Below are 22794 nucleotides of genomic sequence, written 5' to 3'. Positions count from 1 at the left end.
TGACTGCCGGCGCCGTGAAGCAAAGGAGCAGGCAGGAGGAAGGGGAAAAGTGACTTAAACGCAATTTCAGAACTTTCAGGGACCCAACTGTAAACTAGCAATAACTTTTAATCTAGGGCTCAAATGAAAAAGTGCCCAACATGAAAGTTGTTCAACTTTTCAAGATCTACAACTTTGATGTTGTGCAAAAATTTATTTGATCAAAGGTTAAAGAGTTATTTTGAAAACATAAGGAGAATTTGAATTCAAAGGACTTTTGTCTTTTTCAATGCAAAATCACTTTAAATCTAGGCTGAATTGAAAGATTTCCTACCAAGCAACGATTACATACATTTTGCAAATAAACCCTCCACAAAAGCTATAATCACACAACCTATTCAAATAAAACTATACAGTTGACCTTAGAACAATTCATAATTACACAAAGGTCCTTAAAGTTTTAAAATAGGCCCTTGCTCAAACAATTTCACACATGAAGCATAGGAAATAAATGTAGTTTTATTAAGCAGACACCTAGGGTGTCACAGGCCCGCGGCGGCGCGCTCGGCGGCACAGGGCAGCCACGGCGACGCGACGGCGCTCCGTCCTACGGCGGCGCCGGAAGCGAAGCGAAAGGGGTCGAGGATGTCGAGGGTGTTGCGATGGAGGTCAGGGAGGGGAGCTCGTCGGGATGGGTGGAAATTTGGGGGCGGACGACGATGGTGGATGGCGGCGGCGACCCGATTCCGGCTGGGGAACAGCCTAACCGAGGTCGGGGCAGGGCGGGGAGGATGGAAGGCAAGACGGACAGGCTCTGGGGGGCTCGGGTGCGAGGGACGGCGGCGGAGCAGCAGGGTTTGGCCGGAGTGGCGAACGGCAACGAGCACTGCTCGTGCTCAGGCTCGGCTTGACGAGGATGAAGGGGGAGATGGAAATGGATAGGGACGGGCACTGGGATAAGGACGGGCGCGTGAGCGCGGCGGGCGAGGTTCGCTGACGGCCGACGCGTGGAGGTCGCCGGCGGTGTGCCGGTCGCAGCATGGGCGTCGCGTACGAGCACAGTGCCGAACAGGGGAACCACAGTGAACGGTTTGACCGATTTTGACCATCTCGAACTCAAAATTTCACATAGGAACTTGAAATTTGGCCAAAATAAAAGTTGTAGAGGAAGAGAAGATCTACAACTTTGCTTTTGGGCGAAAGTTGATTTGAGGCTCGGATCAAGGAGAAAAACGTGGGCGAACACGGCTAAATTGAGGTTTACTATGCGAACTCGATTAACGCTAATGACCTTGCTTAGGCCCATAATTAGCGAGTTAAACACATGGTTAGCGCCTCGATTAACACAGGGGTGTTACACCTGGAACAGACAACACCGAGCCCACACATCTGAAAAAAGGCCACGAAGATTGGCCACAGGTGCAGGCCGGCCGGCCCCACTTGTCAGCCTCTCCTCGAGGTCCTTCATGTGGTGCTGGTTCGACCCCTCTACTACCCTTTCCTTCTAGTGCTCGTTCAAATTCACCCTGATTAAATTTAAATAAAATCAAAAAACTTGGACCGGGCGGGGGAAAGACTGCCCCTGCGGCATTCTATTTAAGAAGAGGCCAGTTTGACACGGCCGAGAAACCCCCTGAACCCCGGCTCAGTCCGACCTTGGGCCTGGCAGCACCGTTCCACCGGGCTGGACCACCGCCCCCTAGCATCGGACCAGCCCCCAGGCGGCACTGCGCAACTAGGTCAGGGTTCACGGCCCAAGTGTCGGACCAGCCAGCCCAAGGACATCGGGAGCACAGCGAGGGGGGTTTTTAACCCCCAGGCCGAGAAATCCATCCCCGATAGGGCTCGAACCCTCGACCTGGGGGGTGCCATCTGGATTCTACTCGACCCCACCTACTAACCAACACAAGTTGGGGCCCACTGGGGACTAGCTCTGGTCGGCCGACCAACCTGGTCCGCCGAACCTGGGCCTGCCCCAATGTGGCCCAGCTTCGGTGCACGGCCCCCTTGACCCACCTAGAGCCCAAATCGGTGAGGGACGACAGTGTTCACGAAGAGAAAAAGGAGTTCCCGTACCTCTCTCCCTCTCTTCCAGAAAACCTAAAACCCTATCATCTCCACCTTGTTCCCATCTATTTCCCAAAACTTCCATTGATCCCAGCAGCATCCCACCATCTTCAACCCATGGCCGGTGAAGGAAATCCCAAAACCGTAGCCACCACGCCGGCCGCAAGTCATCTAGCAATTCCTCCGGCAATCAATGCCCCAATTTTTGCCACCAAAGTGATGCTGGAGGATGAGGCGACCTTCGTGCAGCCCTTGGCGATGGTCCCTGCCGAGGGGAGCAGTCGAGGGCCGGTGGGCGCCACCCTCCGGTCGGCCGATCTGCCTGGTCGGCCGACCAGGGGACGCAACATCCAGTGCCCCCACTCTGCTGCACGGTCGCCCTCGCCCCTCAAGATCGCAAAATCTAGGGCACGCGCACAAAGCCCATACAGAAGAGCCTCCAAGGAAACTCCATCCCCATTGGGGCCGATCGCAAAGTAGCTCTTCAAGGAGGGAGCGGCAACAGGATCGCCTTCACCGCCTCAGACTGTGCAGATGTTGGCAGTCATTTTCAGTGATTTCTACCACCAACTATCCTTCAGATTTCAGGCTCTCAGGACCATAATGCATCAAATTTTACTAACATTAATGAGTTCCATGAGTTTTGGTGCACTTGTGATTTCAGGAACATAATGTACAAATTTGAGCCAAAACGGGAGAAATCCCAGGCCGGCCGGCCTACCACTGTGCCATTTCATCGTGTGACTCCTTGGAGATGGTCTTGAGCAAGATATCAAGGAAAGATCAAGTGTTCAACACAATTACAATCAATCAAGACTGCAAGGAATGAACCAAGTTTATTCGGGTCCACAATAAGTGACAAACCATTCAATGGAAGCCCGAACCGACTTGAGGAACATCACAAGACCCTGGATCAACGTGACATGGCAACGCAGGACAAAGACATGCCAGAGCCATGCCGACCGGCCTAGGTGTGGCCGGTCGGCCTAGGAACCATTTGGAAAATGTCGAGCAGCTCACAACCGACTCCAGGGGACGATCCAAGCCATCTAGAGAAGGTCGGCGCCAAGTGGCGACATCCCTAGGCCGGCCGGCCTAGGGTAGGCTAGTCGGCCCCACATGGCAGCCTCTGGAGCTCCCCCTTGGCGTGGAAGTTAAGCATAACTGCCTTACCAGCTTACAACCGACGCCACCTGCTGAACCGACCTCGGAGCACTATAAATAGAGCTCACTCTCCCACTTGTAACACACACCATCGACTTGAGAGAAGTGTTCACTCTTAAAGTCTCTTTGTATTAGAATAGGGAGAGAGTGATGTGAGAAACTTTGGTGCAAACCAAGGTTAATGGAGCGGGCTCGAGTTCTCTCAGGTCTTACTCCATCTTTTGTATCCACCTCGGAGGAATATATCTTTGAGTAAGTTCCTCGTCTCAACTTCAGTATCTCGCTAGCTTTACTTTCTACATTAGTTACTTGTTTAATTGCTTCCTTTGTTCTGCGGGATCCTATGCCTACATAAGTAGCAAGTTCTACTTATCTGAGGTTGCTTTCTATCTAAGTACACGGTAGGAGCAAGTAGCTCGATAGTTGTGGGCGTGGTGCCCAGACTTGGTTAGCTATCTCAGGTTGTGTTCTACCCCACGATACCGTTGTGGTAGGTGGCAGGTGGTGATAGCCCTGTTCGTCCCTCGTAGTCCTCCACATTTGGGTGTTTTCATAGCAGTAGTGTCGACTGCCATTGGACTCCCTTCTCACCACAGTCTGACTCCTTCCTTGAGGCCGCTGAAGCAGATCGAGTTAGTAGTTAGCTTGTCGCTAGGTAGAATAGTAAGTTATCTGGAGTTAGGCCCTCTTCCCTCCTACCTTTCCTCTTTTGGTGTTTCCGGTTGAGTAGTTCTAGATTTGGTCGAAGCATTACCGTTCCTTGGATTCGATATCCCAAGTATACTCCCTAGTGAAGGCTACATCGGTCTCTGTACGCTTGTGGAGTAATTCGTTTAGGCTAATGAGTGCCAATAGCAGACCGTTCCCGTGCCCCAAAGGAGTGCCCTAGAGCCTGTACAGGGGGCAACCCCAACTCAGATTCCAGACGCTCAATGGAGGAGCGCAGCCGCTAGTCCATCTCCGAAGAAGACTAGATCTCATTCATCACCTGGAAAGCCCAAAGGCGACACCACCTCAGAGGGATCTACCATCGCCGACCTCACCGCGATGGTCCAGCAACTGTGCCTGGAGAACAGGCGCCTCGAGGACCAGCTTGCAGAAAGCAAGATCGAGGTCGAGGTGCTTCGGGATGACCTCCGGCTTCTACGTCGTGCTTTAAGTGCTAACGTGAAGCGCTTGTATGAGGCTACGGGTCACAAGGACCTCTATTAGGAGTCGCCTCCTAAGAAGGGTTGTTATCATTAGTTTAGTTCAGGCGCTAGTCTTAGTCATTTCGTTTAGGTTTAGTTCAGTTTAGCCGAACCTCAGTTTTATTTGATATTATTTGGATTGTGAACTTTGGCTCCCCGGTGTTAATTCCAGCAGAGCCCCTTTATCTTTCATATTTTGTTTGTTTTCTCTATGATCGATGAGCAGGTCGAAAACAAGTCTGGGGGGAGATCCCATGAAGCTACACATTCACGATCACATTCACACGTCACGCGCACCTCCCACTCTAACTTCCGAGTTTGCACTACCTCACTTGTTTCATCCCTTTAGCATTTCTAAACATGAGTATAAAGTTCCAAATATCTGAAACTGTTTAAGAAATATGCTAACAGGAGTTCTCTATAGATGCCTTGCATAAATATTTTTCAAGATGCGCTTAAGTTTGTGAACCATATCTTATAGGACCCCATGTGCTTAGCTGTTGACTAACGTGATATGTCTGGCTTAAAGTTGTTCATCCCTCTCGTGTTGACCAGTTTGGGAATTTTATTTATAAAAACAAAACTTAGTTCATGGTCTTTTCTCTTTACATACCATCCTACCAAAGCCATATGTTACCTTCCACTTGAAAAATCCTATACATATGTCTCTTGGATTCATGTTGAGCTTGATTAAATTTTGTGACCCATCATGGTTTGCTTTGTTTACGCTCTTGAATAAAGGCTATATGCTCATATAAAACCCATGCTCCTTAAATACTGTCTGACAATAGTATTAAAAAAGAGAAAATATGGCATGCCAAAGAAGCATGACCCAAAAAAAGGGCAAAGAGAGAGAAAAGATGACATGCCAAAGAAGCATGACCCAGCAAATAAAGTCAGACATGAAAAGGAGCATATAATTATCTGTGCAGTAGCCTAATCAGTTTGTAAATATAAGTATCAACCTATGGATCCAATCTTTGACCTTGCAACAGATTTGACTCAAGCAGATGCCCTTCTACCCTATCAGTCAAAACTCCACATATACCATCAAAGCCGGAAAGGTAAAGCAAGGGTAAGCTCTGGTAAGAAGTTATGAGTGACTTTGAGAGATCCATAGAAGAGAGAAAGACCATGAACACCTTTTTCTGTGAAAATTCTTTCAAAAATCCCCAAGTCTGGCAGCATGATAGGATGACACTTGAAGCCGAGATCATTTCGTTCTTCAACAACTCAAGACATCATGGTAGACACATTCAAGTTCACAAGCAAGAGCATGGTATGGAATAACTTTTGTGCATGATGTTCTATCAGGAAGACGCCAAGGCACCTTAGTCCTGACCTTTACTCGGGACGAGAAATGGGCCAACTGTGGGGGGTCTTGTTGACGGTCACTAATGACCCATTTTGACCGTCAACTCCTGCACAAAAAGGAACTATAATGTGGAATAAATGCTAGGATAGACTTATTTACTAAGAAATTCCACAGATTATGTTCTAGAATGTGTGCAGGTGATTTTGAGCAGATTTTGTAGCATAATGGTGAGGAATGATCTAAGACACGACGTTCCATCAAATTAGGATGCGACACATGTGAAAACATGGATTAGAGGGCCCATCAGGGCAAGAAACCCACACACCAGAAGCCAATCCCCGTGCCATTGAGAAGTAGGCCCAGGAAGTAATCCACAGACCAAAAGGGAAGGTCGGTGGGCCCACTGGGAGGCCTGGTTGGCCGAGCAGCCCATGGGCCCCACCACCTTCAGGTTCCACGTGGAGGTCTCCTATTGGTTGCTTATGTCGGTTTGATGAGGCTTGGCTGCAGCCCACCCTGTGGTTCCCTCCTATAAATACAAAGGGGGGGAGAAACACACCACACCCAACTCAACTCACCTTTCTCCCTTGGAGCTTGAGGCCTTCATCCTAGATGCTTAGGTAGTCTAGGAGGTACAGAAGAAGAGGAGGAGAGTGAGGAGTAGGGGGAAGTGCCAGGCTTGTCGGCACTCTTCTCCGCTTGTACCTCGATGGATGCTTATTCGGTTGTAAGTGTTCGAGACTTTCTTGTTTATTTAGAATTAGAGTTTAGATCGCAAGTTATCATCTCTGCTTTATATTAGTTGATGTGTATGCTTAGCGAGTAGCATTTGATCTTAGCTTAAGACCCCGAATAGAAAAGGGTAGTCTTGGCCAGGGCTAAGGTTAGTAGGGAAAGGCGTAGACGTAGTGTCTAGGCTGGACTATACCACTCCGTTGTCCGATAGTCCCACGGTTTGTAGAGGTAGCCGCAGGTGGTGACAACCCTGTTCGAGCCCTAGTAATCCTCCACATTCGGATATTGGATAGAGCACGTATTACTAGAACTATCGGCTTGTATAAGCCGGTCGAAACCAGTAGCTCGAAGTATAACGGCGACGTGATCTCTTCTTCTAGACATAGATTCTAGATCTAGAAAGTCATCTCTTCTATCTTTTCCACACCGGCGTGTGTGTTCTTGGATGAGCCTGAACCCGTAGATAGTGCACTCACATTTCCCAATGGATACGATACCCTGGAATACTCTTGGGTGAAAGCTGCAGCGGTATCCGTGCGCTTGCGGATTTATTCGTGACATTGCGTAGTACCAACACACGTCCACTCACATGCTATACTTCTACACTAGAAGATAGCAAGTACATCCACCCATTCATCCACAAATAAAACTCCATGACATAGCAAGACCATCTCTCTCCATGTTATCATCAAAATGTATGGGCTATGCAAAAATAAATAAAAGATGCATACCCGAAGAAGGTATGCCACATGCCCACAAGGCATGTCAAAAAAAAATGACGATGAAAAGAAAAGATGCATACCCAAAGAAGATATGCCACATGCTCCCAAGGCATGTCGAAAAAAAAGAAAGAAAAAGAAAACTTATCCCATACCAAATATATATATATATAGGAAAATTCCATTCTACACTCGCTTGTAGCTACTTCCACATGTGTATCTCATCATATATTACGTATCTGACCTAACGAAGAGTATGTACATGGAGTATGTGATCATACTTGAACATCTGTGATGGTATATACATTAGGTATGTAACCGTACATAAAGTATGTGGACATACTTATTTTATATACTAATAATAAGGTATAATTATATATATTTAAAAAATAGGACTGCTTTTGAAATTTTTTATGTATGTACCTTTGAAGTATGTTAGAATAAGTATATGAACATACTCAATGTGATAAATGAGTATGAGAACATACACACGATGGTATACTGATAATAATCCCCCTCCATGTTTGCCGCTAATTATGCAGTGAACTAATGATCCCCGGCTCCCTCGCTCTACAGCTCGGCTCGCTTGCCTACCGCTACTGGCCGGACTAACCAGGAACATGTGGACCTGGTGGCAAATCTAGCAGGGCCAACGTGGACGCGCCAGGTGGCCTGGCTACAAAATATACCCTATATATATACTATATATATATACTATATATCTATATTGCACCTGGGTGCATCCTACATAGAGAATGCACCCATGTCAACCTCGCGTGTCCGGTCCGAGCCGACCCAACCGCAACCCCCCTCCCCCCCTCCCCCCCCCCCCCGCCCGCGCTGCCTGGACCAACCGCACCCACCCTGGCTCACCCCCACGCACGGACGCACCTGGGCAGACCAGGCGCGCCGCACTAACCCCGCCCCCCATCCTAACCGCACCCGATTAAACCATCCGCACGTTTCCGTTTTTCGAATTGCAGTTGCTTTTCCCCTTTTCGCTTCCGCTGCTCGTCCGCGCCGCTGCATCCACCCCCCCCCCTCCATCAAGGATTCCGCCGCGCGTGCGGCATCGCCGACCTCAACCCTGCGCACCGCTCCCCGCTCCGCCAACTTGCGCCGGAGCATCGCTGGGGAGGTGGTGGTAGGGCGCCGCGCGAGGGGTGGTGTGGTGCCCCGCGCGTTGCTGATTCGATAGCGAGGAGGCGGAGCAAGCGGCGGAGCGCAGAGCAAGCAGGGGTGGAGCAAGCACGGACGCAAAGGATTTCGATCGCAGCGCCATCCATCTTCTCTGTGGTTAGTGGTTTCAACACCCTCCTTCACGGCCGCGGCGCCCCACCCCCATTGCACACCCCACACGATCTCGCGCAATTTCATATTCATGCCACACCCTAGGGTTTCATTGTTGTGCGCAGAGAGAGGAATGTGGTCTAGTGACGCTGCGCTCATGGAGATTTTTTTTCGCTGTTATTGATGGAGTATGCAATTAGGGTTGTACATTTATTGCAATTGCTTAGCCCACCTTTTGTAATTTTTAGTTAATGATTTTGCACACGGGGTGTTGCAACTCTCCAATTAGGTAGGTGGTCCCCACCTTTTTTCTCATGCATTTTTCGCCTGGTTTTATAATGCAGCAGCGAGACAATTGAAAGGGGATGCCCCTACTTTTTTTGCAGTAAAAATTTTCAGCTAGTTGCAATTTTAGTTAATGATGCGTTGCATTTGTGGTCACGCAGTGGTTGCAATTTGCCTCTGGTCTGGGCAGAGGGGATGCCCCTACTTTTTGCAGTTTGTGCCATTTTTTCATATTTATTTTATTCGTATGATGCATTTTTGTTGGTTTTTGGTTGATGAAAAGAGGGATGCCATCCTGTCAGGCTATGCATTACTGTAAAATAGTTCATACATGCCAACGATGTGTTGCATTTTTTAGCTAACGATGTGTTGCATTTACACTTAAGCACTGGTTGCAATTTGTATATCCAAAGGTTTCTCATGGCATTTTTTTTGCTTTTTTTTGTCTTTTTTCTGTTGCAGTGTTTACAATGGATGCAGCTTCAGATTCTCAGGGTGGCGACAATCGAGGTGAAGATCGGGGTATAGGGAATAGCAACGACAAAATGAAGTTCAAGAACAGGAGGAAAGCATTAAGGCTCAACAGTCCCGCCCCACAAAACAGAGGCAGCGAAGTGAGCGATGGACATGACTCAGATTATGTGCCACCTTCTCCTGGTCAGGCTAGTGATGCAGCAGAGGGCAGCAATAGGAAGAGGCACCGCAAACATCCTCGCCGTGATGCCCGTCACCGTGCTGCAGCCCCTCGCGGTGTTGTTGGTGGGCAAGACGTGCCGAAGAGGAGGCCTATTTCCATTCGATGTTCTCCCATGAAATTCAAAGAAATTGTCGCAGCTCTCGGCGATACTCTGAAAGGTCAAGTTGTGGCAAAGAATTTTGGGGGCCTGCTGCAGTTCAAGCCTCATGAACTTGATAGGCATTTGCTTAGCTGGCATATGCGGAAGCTGAACCCAGAAACAATGAAATTAGAGATTGGTGGTGGCAAAGAGATAGCAATCACCGAGCAAGTGTATGGTGTGTGTTCCAGATCCCTAATGCTGGAAGTGACCCACCCCATATGACGGACGATGAAGCTCGTATTATTAGGAGGGAGTTGGGATTCCAAATTTGTGGTAATGTGTATAACCCAAGGCGGGGGTTCAATGCTGGAGACATTTTGGAGGGTCTGAACAAAAAGATGCTCAAAGGAAGTTTGGGGCTTAGAGCATTCTTCATGTGCGCATTCCAGTCGCTGCTATTCTCCAACACTAACTCCTACATCAGGCTGGAGGATGTAAAGTACACCGAAAATTTGGAGAACATTGGCAATAGTAACTGGTGCAAAGCAATAGTTGATCATCTTCGGAAAGCTACTCGTTTGTATAGAAAGGATTTCCCAGATGAAGGTATTATGGCACCGATAAGTGGCTATGGGATCTTCTTAATGGTTAGTGTTTCTCCCATACTTTTTTCTTCTTTTTTTCTATTTTTGTGTAACCCTATCCATTTACTTATCATGTTGCATTCAGAGTAGTTATCAGGTTGCAATTAGAGTAGTTATCATATTGCAAGCAGAGTAGCTATAATGTTTGTGCCCCATTTAACCTTTCCATAATGTCTGTGTTTGCAACTAGAGTAGCTATCATGTTGCAAACATAGTAGGTATCATGTTGCAACTAGAGTAGCTATCATGTTGTGCCCATTTTTAATCTTCTATAATGTCTGTGCTTTGCAACCAGAGTATCTATCATGTTGCAACCATAGTATCTATGATGTTGCAACTAGAATAGCTATAATGTTTTGTGCCATTTTAGTCTTCCATAATGTCTATGTTTGCAACCAGAGCAGCTATCATGTTGCAAACAGAGTAGCTATAATGTTGCAACCAGTGTAGCTATCATGTTTGCGCCTCATTTTTAACCTCCCATAATGCATGTGTCTGCAACAAGAGTAGCTATCATATTGCAACTGCTATCATGTTTTTAGTTTGCAATTGGCACACATTTTTTTCATGCTTTCTTCAATGATAGCCAGTACTTTTTTTAACTTTTTTTGTTTCTAGTTTTTTAATTTTTTTGTAGATGCTCTATGTTGACAACCTGCAACATGGATTAAATACAAAGCCATTCTCGCTGCCTCGATGTGCTTTCCTCGACATGATTACCATTGATTCTATAGCAAACATGGATCGCAGGCGAGATGTCTCCAGTGAGACTGTTGAGTTTGGTAAACTTATGGTAAGGACTCACACCCCTCTTCCTTTATTTTTAATGTTTCTTTTAGCTTCTTTTGCAACTGCACTGAAGGCAAAAGTTGTTATTTGTGTACATACATCATTGTAATTTGTTACCCATCATTCACCAGTTGGTTAACTTTTATATTGTTTTTTACAAAAAAAAAATTTGGCAGCTGAGGAGCCTGCCTGACACATGGTACTGTGTCCCTCCTGTTGCACCATCAGCAGCTTCTTTCCCGCCAGCACCAGTTGCTCCCAGCAGGGGGGCTCGCACCTCTGATGCCCCTGGCGGTCATGCCGCTGCCAACGCGGAGCCTCCACCCATGTACCGGTACCCTAGTTTCAGCAGTTTTTTCGGCCAAAGCATTGTTAATGTAGTTGGAAGAAGCAGGAAGTCAGATGCGCTTAGCATCTTGAAGGCATTTGATGACAGCACCAGGTAGGCCCAGGTTTTCATGCAGAAGGCTGTCGAGTATACATAAAGGGCAAATGCGCTCATGGCAAAAGCCCACCATGAGTGCTTCACCTCTATGCAGAAGCTACTTGTTGATGCCCATGCCGATAAGGCTTCTTTCAATAAGGCTAGGAGGCGGGCTAGATCAAGAAGCGAAGAGTCAGCAGCAGCGGGCGCACAATCAAATGATGTCAACGCAGCAGACGATGATGATCCATAAACCAGCGATGGACGTGGTCGCCCCCTGGACGACAGCCCATTGGAACGTGAAGACCTAGAAGATGAAATTCCGGAATCATCGCCAGAGGATTCTTATCACAGCTCTCCAGCGCGTAGCCACAGAAATGATGATGCCGAAGATAGAGACATTATGAATGACGTGGATAACATATGTTACATGTTATACAACTCACCGCTTATCGCTCGGGATGCCCTAATACGCATTAATGCAACAGTTATTTCCTTTTTTCTTTTCCACGCACCATTTTTTTGTGACCTTTTTCTTCAACGCACCCCCCCAGACCGCCCCACAATTGGGGACTCACTTCCTTGATGATAGTCCAAAATCAAATGTAATACACTGACAGCTTTCTTTGCAATCTGCCTACCACACACTTGCAATTCCTATATGTAATGATTTGCAATTTGTGTTTTTCAAATCAAAATCAGGAATCTAGTGATGCAACCCAAGAGCCAGATGGAGATGGTCTCAGCGATACACGCATCCACAAAGATGGCAACGACGAGGACAGGGACCATGCTATAAGTATTATGTTTTTTATTTTTTTCACATTGGACATTTTTTTCTTTTCAAAATAGGATGAAATGTGCATGTTTCTATGTTTTTTTACAGCATCGCATTGTGTTTTTTCACACATCCTTTTCTAGCAATTCACACATGATGGATTTTTTTTGCAATTCATGACATATAGTGTTTGCAATTTATCTATATGTGTACAGGAGAAAAGAAATGACACTGAAGAGGAGGCACTCCGGAACAAGGGTGCAGACTCAAGTGCCCCCCAGCATGCACCCAACCCCCAGAGTTCTGTAATTGGGGCCACATCTGAAGTAACACAACTTTGTGCCCCTTTCTTCACATTTTGTTGCAATTCGCAGCAAACGTGTTTGCAATTTTGTGACTCATAGTGTTGCAATATGTGTCTCTACAGGAGAAAACAAATGAGAATGAGGAGCCATCCTATAACAAGATGGCAGATGAACGCGCCCCCAGGATGCATTCAAAACCCAGAGCTCTGCAAGTGGCGGCACTTCAGACATAAGTTACTTTTTGCCCCCCATCACACACTATCCTTTTTTTTGTTGTCTGCAACTCACAAGTTTCATATTTGCAATTTTGATGCAGCTAATCCTTCTTTTTTTTCTTCAATATATGGCATTCAGGCTGCAGGAACCATTCACACTGGTCCAATAGCATACAGCAGAAGAAGTGTGCGCTCCACTAGCGAAGCTCAAAACAAGAAAGGTGATGATGTAGCAAAAAAGATCACTGAGGCTGAGGCTGAAAAGAACAAGATAGAGGAAACCAGGAAGCTGAAACCGCAAAGAGCAAAAGAGGCTATAAAGAACAAGAGGGCGAAGGCCCAGCTAGCAAAAGATAACCAAGCTTTACACGATGAACACGAGAAGAAGTTGATCTTGTTGCGCCAGCACGCTAATGAAGAAATTCAAAGTTGTAAGAGTATTGTAGTTGATGCAGAGGCAGGCCCCAGTCCTGCAGGTGCTCTAGGGTTCCCAGAGGATCCAATTGACGAAATTAACTCCCAGACCCCACCTGTTCGCCTGTCTCAAGAGGAAATGGAACAAAGTTCACGGGATTTCAACCAATTCTAGAGGATGATCTACAAGCATGTTGGCCAGAGGTTGAAGAAGAAGCCAAAGAAGTACATATCGCCCTTCAAACTGCTAGGGTGTCGCCCGAATGTTCCATTGACAAAGGCCCTTACACTGCGGAACAAGATTGCTGCTGATCCAGCGTTGAAAGAGTAAGCATAAACACAAATCAACTGGCATTTTTTTCTTTTTTTTTTTGCTGCAAGCAGCAGTATAATCCTACACATACAGTTGCTGATACATTTTTTTTTGCTTGTGTTTTTCAGGAAAGTTTTGATTGACTTCAGCATCTTTTGCTCTTTTGATAGAAATGATCTACTGACCACTTCTGCTGATGACAAAGATGGAGACTCCTCCATACTTGACTTTACTGTGCATTGCCTTCAATATGATGACATTGTCCACAAGGAAGACTCGGTGGGATACCGGGTGTTTTTGACAACTGGGTTCTTTGTGAGTTTTTGCACCCAGCCTCTGATGATACAACATTTTTTCACCTGCTGTTTTAATCTCTTTTTCTAGTTATCTCACTATTTTTTTCTCTCTCTGTCCATTGTGATTCAAATTATATATCCTAGGGTCAGGCAATGTCCATTCAGAGCATTTACATGGACGATGGAGTAACCGAGACTGACGATTTCAAGATGCTGTGGCAGTGCCTAGAATCAGAAATTGAGAATTACGAGGACATATTGAAGGCAAAGCTGGTTAGTTTACCTTTGCAATTTATTTAACTATTCACTTGCAATTGCTGTCAGTTTATTTTTGCAATTGGTTAACTATTCACTTGCAACCACCGTTAGTTTACTTTGCAATTGGCCAACGATTCACTTGCAACTACTGCCAGCTTACTTTGCGATTGGTCAACTGTTTTCACAATTTACATCAGCCTCCCCCCCCCCCACATTGCAAGTGATTTGTGAGCCATCACTTTTTGCTGTTGCCATCATTTTTTTTGTGTTTCACTAAAACATGTCCTGATATACATCCCTTTTTGCAGTTTGCTTTTCACTATGATTTTTGCAACCATTCTGTAAGTTATTTGCAATTGGGGGCTTAGTCTCTTTTTTTTCATACAGATATTCATGCCTGCATGCTCAGGGAAACACTACTTTATGTACAGCATCAATCTCATACACAATCGTATTGATATCCTGGACTCAATTGACTACGTTTGGGGCAACACCTCTCCTAAAACTCGCCACCGTCCGGTCCACAACATGATACCAATCATAAGTGATGCATTCCAAAAGGTCACCAATAACAAATTCCCTTGTTTTGAGCGCTGGAGTAGCCCGATGATCGATTTGCCCAAGCAAGCTGGCCCCTGCGATTGCATGTTCTTCCTTTAGAAATACATGGAATATTGGGACGGCGAGCGCCTCAACATTTACATCAATCCTGTGAGCCCTTTCTTTCTATCTTTTTTTTAGGCCCCCAGCCATGTGTGTGTTTCTCATTTTCTTTTTTTGTATTTGTTTCTTTTATTTTGCAGTTCAAGGGGATGATATACAGGGTTGAGCTGATGCACTACAACATTTTCCACCCCCTGAACCAAGCTGACCTACCCGATGAACTGGATGTCTACAGGCTTGGCGGGAGGAAGATTGACTGGAGCGGATCCCACTGATGACTCCTCCCTTTTTTTTTCCTAGAACTATGTTGCGCGCCATGACGTAGTATCAGCTGTACAAAAAACCTTCTCGCTATAGATACTCTCTGTCCTTTTCTTTTTCACGCAACTAAACCGAGTATCTGTTTTTGTTATGTAGTAGCAACTGTGTGCACCCCCCACTGTGCAACTGTTATACAACAGTGTCGCAAATCGTGATATGTAAATATATCTAACAAGATATTGATCCACTTTCCAGTTTATGCTCATATTATTCATCTTCTTTGCAATATCTGTGTTTTGTCAATATATTTAACATGATAACCATTTTTTTATCTGGTTGTCATCACCGATTTTTTTGCAACCGGCATCCAAACATATTTGCAATCACCCCGAACTGTGTTGCAATCTGCACTTTTTATACACATTTTTTTGCAACCGCTGTACACACATGCTTCGCAATACTATGAGTAGCTATAAGTGCACTTTATATGTAACTAGAGTAGCTATAATGTTTGTGCCCATTTTTTTATCATGATTTTTGTCATCAATGTTGCAACCGGTAAACATACATGTTTGCAATCCGGTGTACATATTTTTTGCAATTTGGTTAAAACACGTTTTAATGTACCATTTTTTATTTGATCACAGTTGCTCATCTCATACTGCACATAACAATACTGCACACCACAAATTATCTAGCAGTGCGTGACAGTTGTAATTAAGAAACATAACAATGTTTTTTATTGATCATAGTTGCAACATATTTTTTTTATAGTCCAAGATAACATGCACTGGGGTACTGAATAAATCACTACTTTGTGTTTTTGCCCAACGCAATCACGTTACTCCTGGTAGTTTACACGCTTAGCTCTCCGCCGACGGCCACTATTTTCTGCGCCTACTTCTCCCACACGCCCATCAGTTGCAGCGCTACAAGGCTGCGCCACGGGCAGCTCATCTTCACTTAGTTCATCTTGACTCAGATCACTTTCATCATGCAGATCCTTTACAATCTTTGGCTGGCCTCTTTTCCTTGGGGGCCCATCATTTTTTTTTGTATTTTTCCTAGTTGCACGCATCTCTGCTGATTTGCTTCGATCAGGGTTCATCGGGCATGTTGTGCTATAATGTGTACCTCGTACTCCACATATGCTGCATTGTCTGTGACCATAGTTCACCCTTGTGTATGTGCTCAGCGGGGTGCCATTAAGCGGAGCTTGAACATCATTTTTCTTTTGTTTCCCAGGCCCCCGGCCTTTTGTGCGTGGCATTGGTGGCTCAATTAGCAACGTCCCAGCATGCATCAGAGTTGAAGATTGTGGTAAATTAGTGCCAGCAATACCAGAATGCTCAACCGGTCCACTAGCTGGAGGGGCAAGACCTGATGATTCATTGTTTGCACTTTCCAGGAACATTTCAATGCCTGGAGTAATCTTGTCCAGCTGCCTGTTTGCTTCCTCAAAGGCACGGTCTGACTTACTTCCAGCTCTACCAAGCCTCATCAACTTAGGCAGCAGCTTTGACATCCTGCACTGCTCTTTGCTTGCTTGACCACCGATTCGCACACCGTCGTGTCTATCCCATGTAACTTCTTCTTTTGCATTACAAGTATATCTTTTCAATATGTATCTCTCCGGGATTCTCCTCACTTGAAGGTGTGTGAAGGCTCTGATGATGTGCATGCAGAACAGACATGCAAATTGACAGTGAAGTCAATCAGTTTTTTTTGCAATTGTAGCCTACCAGAGTTTTGTAATTGTGGACTACTAGGGTTGCAATTGTGGACTACCATAGTTTGCAATTGTGGACTACTAAGTGTTGCAATTGTAGACTACTAAGGGTTGCAATTGTAGACTACCCATAGTTTGCAATTGTGGACTACTGGGGTTGCAATGGTGGACTACTAGGGGTTGCAATTTTGTGGACTACCAGAGTTTTGCATTTTTTTATTTGATCTACCAGAGTTTATGCATTTTTTATCCATCAATCAGAGTTGTATTATTGAGCAAGATCAATAGCAGCAGCAGTAGGAGCAGCAGCACTACCATACCTGTATGTTCCCATTGTTTGCACTCGTAGCTATATTCACCAGAATCTTTATCCGCAACCACCCTGAATGCATGTTGGGCCCAGCAGAAGCTGCCCTCACCATTTTCATGCTTCACCAACCATCCATTTTTCACCCTTGGATCTGGATCGGGTTCAATCACAAACGTTGTGCTGTTATTGTACTGCTTCTTGTACTCTTGGCATACGGCCCTTGTGTACACCCTGCTCAGCTGCTCATCAAACTTTGCTTTGCATGCTCGCACCACTTCAGCTTGTACCACACATTGTTTTTGTTTGCAGTCAGTATATGGATAGAGCACCAACTGTGAAGTAGTAATATTTGCAATTATCATATTTTTAAGTTAATCATAGTTTCTTTTCTTTTTTTTTGCACTCACCTGAGCGTAGTGTGTCTCCCCGGCGTCCATGTGGTCTGCGTGCTGAAGTGAGTCTAGCATCCTTTTAGCAAACATGTGCAGGCTTGTACTCTCATTAACATAGCCATCTTTGAGCACCTTGTTCTAGCTTTCTGATCTCTGTGTTGATGTCATTCTGCCACAGTACATCCCCTTGAAGTAAGCTGAAATCCACCTCTCCCTTTTTTCCCACAAAGCTTTTATTGCAGGGTGTTCAGCAATGCCACACTCATCAACTAGCCTCTTCCATTCGACTTCGAATTGTGTTGGCCCAAGTGGATAATTTATCAAAGATTCCAATTTTTCTTTCAGTTTCATATCCTTGTGTTGGGTGTAGAGCTGGTCCAGCTCAAACTCCCATGGCCTTAGGATGTGCCAGTGACAGTTTCTGTGATGTGTCTTGTCAAACTCCACTTTTATTGCTTGCCTCATAGCTGGATCTTCATCTGGCAGTACAAAGTAAACCAGAGGGGAGACAATGTCAGACACACACAGTTTGCAATCCAGAAGGAACTAATATTGCAACCAGATAGAATGAAGTTTGCAATCAATATATTGGATAAGAAATATAGCACACCTGTTAGGATTACATGGGGCTGCCGACCACCCATGCAGCTCTTGAAGGTCTCAAACAACCACCTGAATGATCTAGTTGATTCAGCACCAATCAGCGCTTGGCCGAATGTCGCATTCTTCAAGTTATTGTTGGCCCCAACAAACATGGCTAGTGGCATGTGCCTGCTGTTTGTTTTGTGCGTTGTGTCAAATGTAATGACATCTCCAAAGTCTCAGTACTCAGCCCTTTGGCTTGCATGACTCCAGAATATGTTCCTCACCATCCCAGTTTTTGGATCTGCATCCACATCCCAGTAGAAGTGTTCGTTGTTCTCCTTACACTCCCTAAAAAAATGGAGAAGCTTATTAAGATCATCATCTCTTTCTTCTCTAACCTTCTCTGCCTTCCTGTAAGCATTTTTTCAAAAAAAAAAACCTCAGTAATGTAAAAAAAATCTAGCACGGGGATGTTGCAATTCAAATATGGTGGGAAAAAACCAGCAGCACCTACATGTTTTTTATGTCCTTCTCTGTAAAACCCCACATATGGATACCATCATACAGATCCACCATCACATTTAATGCTACTTGATGCGGAACACTATTTCTTGTCATTATATTGAATATGTCACACATGCCTTCTTCCATGTTCTTGTGCGCAGCATGTATCTGGTCATCCTAGGGGACGGTTCCAGTTTGTGGTTGTGGGCTTGTTGTACATGATCAAAGTACCACAGCCCCCGCTTCTTGTCATGCTTCACTTTGACATATGCAGGGCATCTGCATCTTTTTTATCCCTTTTTAGTTTTGTTGGATTTCTCTCCCTTCTTACCTTCATGCCACCCCTCCCTGGAACACACCCAATGATTGGTTTCTTTGCTAGTCCTTGCTGTCCTTAGACTGAACCCAGCTAGCCTCGCATAGTCTCTATAAAACATGTAAGCATCAATTTTTGTAGGGAACACCTACCTCACTCTTGGCACAAACACATGGGCTATATTTGGATCCTGCCGGGGGGGCACAAAATTGAGTTTGCAATCCATATCAATCTAAATTGCAATTACCTAGTATCACATTACCAGACAAAATTAAATCACATTTTACAACTTGAATCTCATTTGTTTTACAGACAAAATTGAGTTGCAATCCATATGAATCTAAGTTCCAATTACCCAGTATCTAAACTTGCAACTCGAATCACACCTTTTTTTGTCTCAACTCGCATGGCCAGCATAGCTTTCTTTTTGCAGAGTGCTTACTGGGTAGAAAACCTGCGCAGCGTCCGGAGTCTGCAGCGATCCTGGAGGGAGGGCAGTGGGTGGCGTCAGCGTCGTCACCTGATGAAGCGGATCAACAGATTCAGCTCTAGAGTTTTGCGCAGAAGCTTGTGCAGCAGCAGGGGTTGTCATTGGGGAGGCGACAGTGGACAATGACACCATTGGCAATGGTGTATTTGCCCCTCCATTTGAGGACCATCGAGTTCAGAACGCCGCCGTATAATCCCCAAGCACAACAAACGCCTAGGAATCGCGGTGGGGCGCTGGGGCCGGCGACGGAGGCTGGATCAGCGACGGCGGCGCCATGCTCCCGGGTGGATCCTCACCCTCTCCCGCACAACTAGAATCGGGGGCGATCTCGAGGTGGCGGAGGCGGTAGCAGCAGCGGCGGCGTCCCCCCTTGTGACCTTGTTGTTCCTCGATCTATTCAAAAAACTCGCCCCCCTCATTTATTTTGTCCGAATGCCTCTTTTTCGAAGTCATCGCTCAAGGTTGCAACTGAATAATTGTAATCGGTTCAACTGGTAACACAAAATGTTGTAATTTGTCGATCAATCGCGATGGGCCACGCCAGGCGGACCCAGATGCTGGGGAGCGGGGTGGGGGGCTCGGGTTTGGCCCATGTGTGGGCGGGTGGGCCGTGTCGGGGCGCGCGGGGTGCGCGCAGGCCGGGGAGGGGGTCTGTGCATTTGCAACAAGGTGCATTTTAGTCTCGCCATATATGCGTGTGTGTGTATATATAGTAGCTCTATTATACACCCTGGGTATGGAATAACTTGTTCCATACCCGAGTCGGTTTCGGAGCCAGCGGGCAGAGCGCATCAGCTGTGCCCGGCGGCCTGGCCCTCCCTCTGAGCTCCTTTTCCGGTTTTAGGTTTTCTTTTTCTTTTTTGTTTTTTTATTGATGAGCGCTGGTTTTTTTTCACCCACGACTCTTCCGCAAAATTAGATCGTGGGTTTTTCAAAAAAAAAAGATCGTGGGTCAATCCTAATCTCGATCCTGATTTTTTCTTCTGCCGTTCTGTTGCTCCCACCGTCCGCCGGCCATCCTCCCACACCGCCACCCCTCGCTGTTTTCTGTCGACAACTCAGCCCAAATCGACCTCATGCCGGATGCCGCCGCGGCCCCTGCATCACCGGCTTCTGTCGCACCATCACTGGCGGCGGCAGACAGGCTGAGCCAGCCCACGCGCATGCCTGGCCGCGCTGGGCGTTGCTGCCGGGGACAGGAAGACTCACACGTGACCACGGCGTCCGCGACAGCGGCGGCGAACGTCGGCTATCTCCACGGCCGTAGTCGTGGACGAGGAGGAAGCGCCGGAGTCATCGACGGATGGGGATGGCGGTGTGGGCTCGGCGGTAGGTTCATACCCCTTCTTTCCTGCGGAATCCTCAAATTTGCTCGCGAATTCCCCCTTCCGCCCCCGATTGACTGCAATGGAATTGCATTTGCAGAGTTCGTCCTCGGTAGGAGCAGCTTCCTATCCCTTCCCTTTGCCGTGGATTTCTTCAGTTTAATGAGAGCTCTGATTCTTCCCCTGCGCAAGGTGCCTTATATTCCCTTCGTTGGTGCTGATGATTTGTGTATGTAGTAGAGCATTGTTGGCCGTAGATTGATGCAATCTCGTTGTAGCCTGATCCTTTTCCATGTTCCCTGTCTGATTACTTAGCATCTGATTTTTCCATGTTCAATTCCAATCTTCAGGATGTTTCCTGGTCAGAGGTTGGTGAATTCGAGGTTGGTCCATACGATGACTACCAATCCAAGAAGGGCAACAATGTGCCTCTCTCCACTCGCTGACTAGCCACCTCAGAGAAGATGCGCAGGTATTGATAAAGTTTATATCTTGTTTCCGATTACAAATACATTACAATGATATGCTGAAAACAATAGATGTAAGGGCATGATGTTGTGTTTCTCTCTAAACTGCTGGATAAAAGGCTGTTAGAATTAATGGTCTCGTTCCAAGAATCTGCATTTTTTCTATTCATAATAATCTTGTCCATATAATGTTTACATGATCATTTTGCTGCATTTTTATGTTCAACTTGCGCACTGTAATTGTATCCCCCCCTGAAAGACCATTGTTGGATGTCTGCAGTTGTTTACCTGTATTTCTGCTCCCTCCTCATGTGCAGTTGTGTATGCTTTTTATTTACCAGGTCTGCCGAAGTAAGAACACTGCGAAGCATTCTACTAGACTCAACATCAGGTGCTTCTCCCTTGTGTGGTTTTCACAATTCAATTGCTCAGTCCTCGAAGCTCTAGGTCTTGGTCCACTGCTCACAATGGTGACTCATGCAATAGAGAGCAGGGACCTCCTTTGGTTCATTGATAAGATATGTTTCAGTCCTTGGCCCCAGTAAGGTCCTGACGATACTCCCCAAATAATCAACATGGTTCTTGGATTGCCACATGTATAGCTAGTTCTGGGTAGCTTTGCCGTGGGCTGATCTGTATAGCTAGTTCAGCTAGCTATTTTTTTATTGATTACCAGTTCAGTTAGTGATTTAATTCCTGCTCCTAAATACCTTGGTGTTTGTGCAATAGCTAGTGATTTTCTTAAAAATGTTCATTCAAATAATTTTTAGGAAGTAAATCTACAAGTATGACGCTAGCATATTCAATTGTTTTTTTTTTGCACGATGTGAGGTGGACACAATGATCTCCATTGAAAGCGCCATCTTTGAGGGGACCCCATCATCACAATTAGGAGCCTGTGTGGCACTGGTTCGGCCAGCTACAGTGGCTAGAGCTAAAGCCAGCGGAGCCTGGCCAAATGGGGTCTAGGTGTTTAGGGATGATTCAACTTTGATTCCCCTGTTCAGCACTCAATGAATTTTCTGCCGAGCATCCATGGTACAGTAGATAGATTGTGAGTTTCATGTGAGGATGGTATATTTAAAACCTCTCTGTATAGATTCTTATGAAAATGTAAGTTTGGATTGGCAGATGATAGAAATAGTGATTCCAATATGGCTTCATCTTGTGTGCTTATGGTATTTATGAACCGGCTCAGAAAAAATGTATGGTTTGTTTAAGATAATAAGATTTTTTGCATCAATATGTTTTGTTATATGAGATTGGGAAGGCCTTTTATGTTCACACATGTCGTCTGTGACAAGGAAATTAATTGACTTTGATGATAGATTTTATAGAATTGAAGTTTTTATGTCCATGCTGATAAAGCTACCTTGATTGTATTTTTGTTGAGAGTATAATTTTTATACTATTAGACTACTTCATGAGTTGTCAATAATTGGGAGTTTTACGGTCCACAAGCACACTACATGATTTCACGATGCTTAACTCATCGAGACTGCTGGCGTCGTCGTGCATGGCGTGGCCAGATCGTAAACTCCAGCGATTTCAAAAAAAAAAAAAGAACTGCAGACGAGACGTGCGTGTGCGGGATGGAGAGGAAAACCGGCGTGCGTTCAAAACCAGGCGCGTTCAAAACAATCTCGCGACGGCAGGGCGCACGAAGGGGCGCGAGTCGATGGGCTCGGGGCAGCTCGGGTATGGAATAATATTCCATACCCAGGGTACTGAATAGCGGTGTCCTATATATAGAGAGAGAGGTAACTTCTATTTTACTCTCACCAATATAAATA

General features: G+C 45.8%; 1 long non-coding RNA gene across 1 annotated transcript; it reads left to right on the top strand.

Moving 5' to 3' along the window:
• Positions 1-20148: 20148 nt before the first annotated feature.
• On the top strand, positions 20149-22256 carry LOC120651293. Its single transcript, XR_005666098.1, has 4 exons — positions 20149-20538; positions 20635-20726; positions 20885-21006; positions 21343-22256. It is a non-coding gene; the product is annotated as an uncharacterized LOC120651293 (long non-coding RNA).
• Positions 22257-22794: the final 538 nt, after the last annotated feature.

The sequence above is a fragment of the Panicum virgatum genome, chromosome 9K, assembly GCF_016808335.1.
Source record: "Panicum virgatum strain AP13 chromosome 9K, P.virgatum_v5, whole genome shotgun sequence".
In the NCBI taxonomy this organism is placed as follows: domain Eukaryota; kingdom Viridiplantae; phylum Streptophyta; class Magnoliopsida; order Poales; family Poaceae; genus Panicum; species Panicum virgatum.
Note: the sequence above shows the minus strand (reverse complement) of the source record. Positions and strands in the feature narration are given on the sequence as shown.